This window comes from Mya arenaria, chromosome 9, assembly GCF_026914265.1.
Source record: "Mya arenaria isolate MELC-2E11 chromosome 9, ASM2691426v1".
In the NCBI taxonomy this organism is placed as follows: domain Eukaryota; kingdom Metazoa; phylum Mollusca; class Bivalvia; order Myida; family Myidae; genus Mya; species Mya arenaria.
In genome coordinates this window covers 6,744,191-6,751,891 of record NC_069130.1, presented here as the reverse complement: position 1 = coordinate 6,751,891, position 7,701 = coordinate 6,744,191, and positions in this window count along the sequence as shown.

The window sequence follows — 7,701 nt, the reverse complement described above, 5'->3', positions numbered from 1 at the left end:
TGCACGTTCTGATATTCTTCTTGATTTAAGAATTATAAATACCTATTAGATAATCTAGTTATACAGTGCATTTCATAAGCAATAAGTTATAAGAAGATTTAAATAATAAAGTTATTTAACTTAAAACTAGAACGATGTTTACATATAATGATATATCCATTTAAGCGGATCCATTTTAAAACAATGTATATGAAGATTACTTCTAAAAACTATTTTTAAAGCTGACAAATATTATGTGAGTTCTGACACTGATATATATATATCTTGAAGTCTTGCAATAAATAGTTAATAAAGTGTTATTCTTTGAATTTGCATGGTTATTGTCCATGGTTTGCATCCATGCCCCTAGATGTTTATAGCTGCTTTTGTTGTGTGCTCATGTATTTTATTTTGTTTTATTATGATCTATAATTTGGACAAAACCCTTTACTGGCTTCTTAGATGATCCAGTCGCAAAAAGCATGTTGTTTGGTTCGTTTTCGTAATTTTTAAACTCCCTACTTTGCTATACTTTTTTAAAACGTTTTATATTTGAATTTTGACAACTGAGCTTATCCTAGTAGTTTTCATTCTTGTTGTGTTTTACCTGTGCTCATGGTCTCGTCGGACTCTCGCCTAAAACTAGAAAATGTCATTATACAACCAAGTGAAATAAAATAATTTTATGTTTATGGTGTTTCTGTCAATAACATTGCCATTCCAAACAGATAACGCCTATGCTAGGAAGTCTAAACAAAAATATAGATTATCAGTATCTAGTCTTAGTGTTTAAGTGTTTATGTACCAACTTTTTTCTGCGCTTTGAACTTATGTGGCTCTCGATATGTGTCTGTTTAGGTTTTGGTGATGGAAGGTTTTGTGCGTGATTGACTGCGGTTCCTAAAAATTATTTTTTTTAATAATAAAATATTCTGAAACATAGGCTTTATACATCAACTTGAAACTGATACAATTTAATGGATCTCGCATTTTGAACAGGACAGTAATTTCATTTCTACAAGGAAGGTTATCAAAGTTTAAATTCTATGATAATTTCAATGAATATATATTCTGTTCCAAGAAGCAAAAATTGTTGAAAAAAAAAGACTGTCTAGACATTTGAATAAATATATATTATGAAATTTTATCACGTAAAGGCCAATTGCCGTTTTGGCACACATCCATAGGGCATGAAGGGTTAAACAAATATCATGACAACTCCATTAACATAAATTACTTCACCGATATTAAGCCTTACAAAGACAACCAAGTATTGACAAACATAAATGCACACTGGTTTAAATTAATCTTGAATATAAATACATTTTATTGCACAAAAGATAACCGTATACTAACAGCGTGAATGGATACATTATATTTGCCCGTGGCTTCTAGCATTGCATTTAGCATTCTAAACGCTCATTTTATACATTTTGTTTCATGAAAAGTTTTTTATGTAAAGCTTTGCATATAACAATTTCGGATTTTACCAAGAAAAGTTGACCGCATGGTAGAATGAATATGATTCCCGACGTTTGGCAACATATTCCCGGGTATTGTGAATTGTGGAATGAGTGGGCCTTCCTCGATAATATTTACATTTCATATCTTGTAGTCCTGGAGACCAACCTCATATCGTGTGATTGAAGTTTGCGTCTTGTTTTACTGCAGCCGACTGCTAAGAGTTGCCAAAACAAATCTCAGGCATGTTCAAACATTTTTATTTTCAGTGTAAGGCAATGGAGTGTATGTCAAAGGAGAGAAGATATTAAAACACTGACGAAATTGATTAAATGATAATTGACTTACCTGTTAGTAACCAATGTTTCTAAAAGTGTTAAGTTGATTTCAATGAAATCTCCTGAAGTGCCACACATCTTCTCCATATAAACGTTATTTGATAAGGAAATATCCCTCAGGCAGACTGGGTGAAATTCATCATTGATTCGAACCCTTTCGTGCTATAATTGCAGCATCATATATACAGGAAACTCAGTGCCCGGGAAGGTAAAAAGACAGCGAAAAAAGTTCTATGGCACAGTGAGACAGCTTTTAATGAGAATGGTCACTGATGATAAGCTTTCTGATTTGTCAAACACTACAATTATCGCAAGACAATGACTGTACTGACTCAATTGCACTTTGCCTTTTATTAAGGCTGCAAACAATCACATGAATGGCTTGAATATCAGAGATGATTACAGTTTAGATTGATAACTTAAGTTTGATCTTCAAATGGGAATTTCAAGTATTTGAATAACAATATGATTGATATTGTCTGGTCTGTTAATTTCATTATTATCTAAAACATTGTGTGTTAATCAAAGCAACGCTGATGCCTGTATACGACTCTTCAGAAACCCAAACACATTCAATCAAATGAAAAGACTTAAGAAAACCTGACACCTGTATACGTCATCACATAACACCAAACACTTCTTATCACATGAAAAGATGTAAGAAATATGATACCTGAATACCATGTTTAAGACAAATACTGAATAGTTCAACCCCATGCAGTAAATTATAGCCCAATGCTAAATGTGGTTGCATCATGCTTAAAGTTTTATGCCCATGTCGAATGTTTAAGCCCTATGCTTAAAGCTTTAGTTTCATGCTGAATGTTTCAGCCCCATGCTAAAAGTTTCAGCCACATGCTAAACATCTAGTCCCATGCTGAACGTTATATCCCGATGCTGAACGTCATATCCCCATGCTGAACGTTTCATCCCCATGCTAAAAGTTGCAGTCACATGGTGAAGGTTTCAACCCCTTGCTAAATGTACGACCCAATGCTAAGAGTTTCAGCACCTTGCTAAACCATTTAGCCCCATGCTTAACATTTCAGCGACATGTTGAATGTTTCTGCATCATTCAGAATGTTTCTGCCCATGCTAAACATTTTCGCCAAATGCTTAAGATTCTCTGTAACAGTATACGTATAGATTGAGTCTCTGTTATTAACTGAAGTTTTTCTTCAAAGACACTCGAGTATAATATGGGCTCTGTTACTAGAGGCCTAAGGACGGATTATTCTAAAGAAGATCACAATGCCACTTAAGCTAGGGGGTTCGCACCAGATAATGCGCGAACAACCTTATACTTGTCCTAGCATTTTTCCTGATATTTTTTTCCAATGACCCTTTTAAGCCGAGCGCCGGCAATGGAGCTACTGGTAACACTTTTTTAAACGTATTTCTGTATGACGAAGTCGGCTATTGGGGTTAAACAAGGTTCCTGAGTTATTTTGCTTTTAAAGACAAAGTCCTACCAAATAAAAATCATACAAGTCAGTACATAAACGAAATACTACAAACATGTATATCAGTTCAATATCAAGTTAAATGTCGGGCAAGTATTTATAATGAACATTTTAAACGAAATATTTACTGTCCGGACAGTCATTTCTCGTTTAAAACTGCTTACTCAATGGTACCGAGGGACAATACTTGATTGAACGGTAATATACTCTTTTCAATGAAAACTTCAATGAAAATTGATTTACTTCCATTATTGTTTTGTTCAAAAAGCGAAATCTTTTGAACGGTATCAGGCTACAGCGCATATGTTTTCAAACATTCTTAATACAACACATACTATAGAGACACGTCAAGCAGTTAAAAAGTAAACGTTGACATTTAATGGCCAAACAAATACAGAACGAGAATTGTTATTGAAAAACGACTTAGAAGAGCATTTTTATTAACAGTTGTTTCACAAAACAGATGAAATATTTGTTCCAAAATTGCTTTTCTCATCTTGAGTCCAGAGTCAGACTTTAGATTTGTAAATATAATATAATAATAAAGACAATACGATTATGTAACTTGATAGTCTAAGCACACAGTCCATGGAAATGCCTCAAATACAGATATGTGTCAGTCTTCCGTAAAAAAATGAACAAAAAAGAAGAGAAAAAATAAATATCTAGAGTACGAATTACTTGGATATATATGCCCAATGAAAAAACAACTCATATTGGTTGTAATGTATTAGAGATTGTAAAAATTGTAATAAAGTTTATACTGGGATCAATCGATACTTTTTGTCACAAATATATCAATAACACGGGTTTTCATCATTAAATAGATGTTTTATCAAACAGTTCAGACAAATACTTAGCATAATTATGCGTGTGTGTTTTAGTTATTTTGTGTGAATGCACATTTCTAAAACAGGATTTATAATAATAAATTCTTAGGTAATGACACTGTGTTGTGGTGATGACAAAAAATACAACGACAGTCATCACGGAACTTGATACTTAAATCATTTTTAAAGCTGCACTCTCACAGATTGACAATTTTGACATTATTTTAATTTTGGTCCCAGAAGCAGCCGATTTTTGCATCAATGCCTTCAATTCAGTCGTATAACATCGTTCTACCACATGACTATCGGACGCTTGTTTTTTTTAAGAATGTCAGTTTAAGAAGAAAACGCATTTCGTTGAAATACCGTGGTACTTCTTGAAACAGCTTTGTATGATTATGACCGTTACGTCGGACAAACTATATTGCTTCTTTGATAGCAGAAAATTGTCAATATTGTAAAATGCCGATCTATATGAACATTAAATTGAAACATTTTGAAAATCTCAGTACCATTCTATGAAATATTAAAGGTATCCATTATTGCACATATATAACAACATTGATGCACGAAAACGTGTTTTCAAAACTAACGAAGCAAATACATGTTTGTTTAATAAAGTGGTAAGCCTTAGTCTTGTATTTAGAGCCATTGAATTGTTCAATAATGAAACTGTGACAAGATTGTACATCAACCGTGTTTTATAATAGCGAATATAACATGTTGTAAGTTTTAAGTCAAATGTACTTGTTTGTTGTTGTTGTTTACTTTCATTTTCTTTAAGTTTTTATATTACATCTGTAAATATCGTATCAAGTAGTATATTTAAGACAAACACTTGTAATTCAAACTACATTTTACAAAGAATATTTAAATTTGGTGAACATGAAAATGTATGTTTGTGAGTTGAAATACTTGCAACGAGGTTTTTTATAGACAGAATGTAACAACTCCTATGTTTAATGACTTTCAACTATGTAATATACGCCGCTTTGGACTTTGTAACGTGGTAACCGGAAAAGAAAATTAACAAATAAAGATAGAACTGATTAATATATTTAATAAAATTGTATCGGAAAAATTACAAAAACGCAGGAGAGTCCGCGTATTGTCAGAGTTTTATCAAATTAATTAATGAGCAGCAGCAAATATCGTCATTTATCTTTTAAATAGTTTCTATCCTTGCTCTTGGATCATAATTCTGGTTGTTGTCAGTGTTGTTGTTGTTGAGTTTATTTAAATGTCTGCCCACGCACTATATGGCTGCATTATGGCTTGACACCGTCACAAAACAAAAACTTAACAAAATTTTGAAACCTAAGAGGGGAGTGATGGAATATTCGCCAAAGGAGTAATTTTGTATCCAAATTGCCGCGAAACCTGCGATGAATGGCATCTAGAGTTGTCCCACAGGTATGACAATAGGATATGGTTTCATTTCCCTAGTCTTGACTACGGACAACTTGTCAAGCTTTATAAAATTGACTGCAGGTACATCGTAGCCAATCGCTCTACCCGGAAATACTAGTAAAAAGCTACATGCACATTGAATGGTCAGTCTCGTTATGACGGTAAAGTTGGTTGAAAATTAAAACAGTGTTTCTCACAAAGATACATCTGTGTACAGGCATAAAAATACATTTGGCGCGTGATATCTTCACATGTTTACCTTCCAACCATAAAACAGGACAGAATCTGAAACCCCATTTACCAACTGGTAGTTGGATATTCGCTAATAACAGCTAAATATCAACATCAACATTTAACTATCATATGTTATTGAGTATTCGAATCCCCAACTGGTAACTAGCAGGCTGTTGAATATTCGATATTCCAACTACCAAATACCTCCCAATGTTACCGTCGTAGTCTAATTGCACTGTCTTATGTGATCCTTAGTGACATTGAGTTTGATATATAGTTCACACCTATATACGTACAGGACCGAGACTTACTCAGTGCAAAACACGGCGACACTCTAGTGACAAAGAGCGGTATTTGATCTAAGATGACAGCAGATTAAGCTGTTTACGGACACTCATACGTCAAATTACCTGAGAATAATTAACCGCCTGGTAAACATACTCGTAGTTTGTCATGCTTTTTATTTGCATCACCTATTTCAGTATATCATGTAACAATAAACAACGTTGCTGTCTCCCCCCGTTCCCGTGTCTACTTTAATAATGCCATGATTTGCTGTCATAATTTCTGTCAGTGGTCCTTACTAACTAAAAACTCGGGTTTCGTAATATTTGTGAACGCCCTTTAGAATGAAACAAGAACTTACCCGATTTATCCAAAATAAGTATCATTAATATAGGTTAAATGCAAGTAAAACGTATACCAGGCAGCCTGAGGCTCCAAATCACAAAAATAATCAAGTCAATCTAAATCTAAACGCAATTTACCACATAAAAGCAAAGTATGATTTAAAATCGTGAATGTTTTTATACTTTTTTAAAACATACTTTCTTATAGTATGTGTTGATAAAAACTAGTATTTCAAAGAAAACCAATTCTACAGGAAAACACATACTCGTGTATAATTGTTAAAAAACAACTAGAAATGTGTCCATAGGACACGGATGCCCCCACTTCGGTTTTTTTGTCACAGAAAATAAGCCATAATGATTTTTGAAGTAGTTTTGGCAAAAAAGGGCCGTAACTCCTAAATGACTTAAGCGATTTCCATGACTATCGAACTTGATCAAGATATTATGGTCACAAACATGTGTTTAAAGTTTGGTGAGGATTGGACAAACAGTTTTCAAGAATTAGATCGGAAACAATCTTCGGGACGTATTTGTCAAGTCTTTTTTTGCAAATAAAGGGCCGTAACTCCTAAATGACAAAAGCGATTTCCATGGCTATCGAACTTGATCAAGATATTATGGTCACAATCATGTATGTAAAGTTTGGTGAGGATTGGACACATACTTTTCAAGAATTAGATTGGAAACATATATTTTTGAAGTATTTTTGGCAAAAAAGGGCCGTAACTCCTAAATGACTAAAGCGATTTCCATGACTATCGAACTTGATCAAGATATTATGGTCACAAACATGTGTTTAAAGTTTGGTGAGGATTGGACAAACGGTTTTCAAGAATTAGATCGGAAACAATCTTCGGGACGTACGTACGTACGTACGGACAGACAGACAGACGTACGTACGGACAAGGGCAACCCTATATGCCGCCACTTTGTGGGGCATAACAACAATAAATTGTACTCAAATACATTTTTGGCTGCTGACTATTCTCCTCTTTGAATCTTGACTAAAGGCCTTAATCAGCATATTCTATGATGGTATGCGCTTTTAAAAGGTGTATATTACTTTTAATAACGTTTGATGCTATGTGGTAATATTAGTTGAGACTGAGGTTGAGATTTGACTTAAGTATTTTTGTGACATTGGGGCCTGGACTACACATAAACCTATAGATGGGATAGTTACTGTACTCGATACCGATTAGAAAGGGATGGGAGTGGACAGGACAATCAGTTAAATGTGCAGCGGGGGGAGGGGAGGGGGGCTGCAGTTTCGTAATCATGGCCCCTGCCAATGAAGATGCATACCTCAAAATAAACACACTTTGAGAATGACACGAACATGTAATGCATGAAT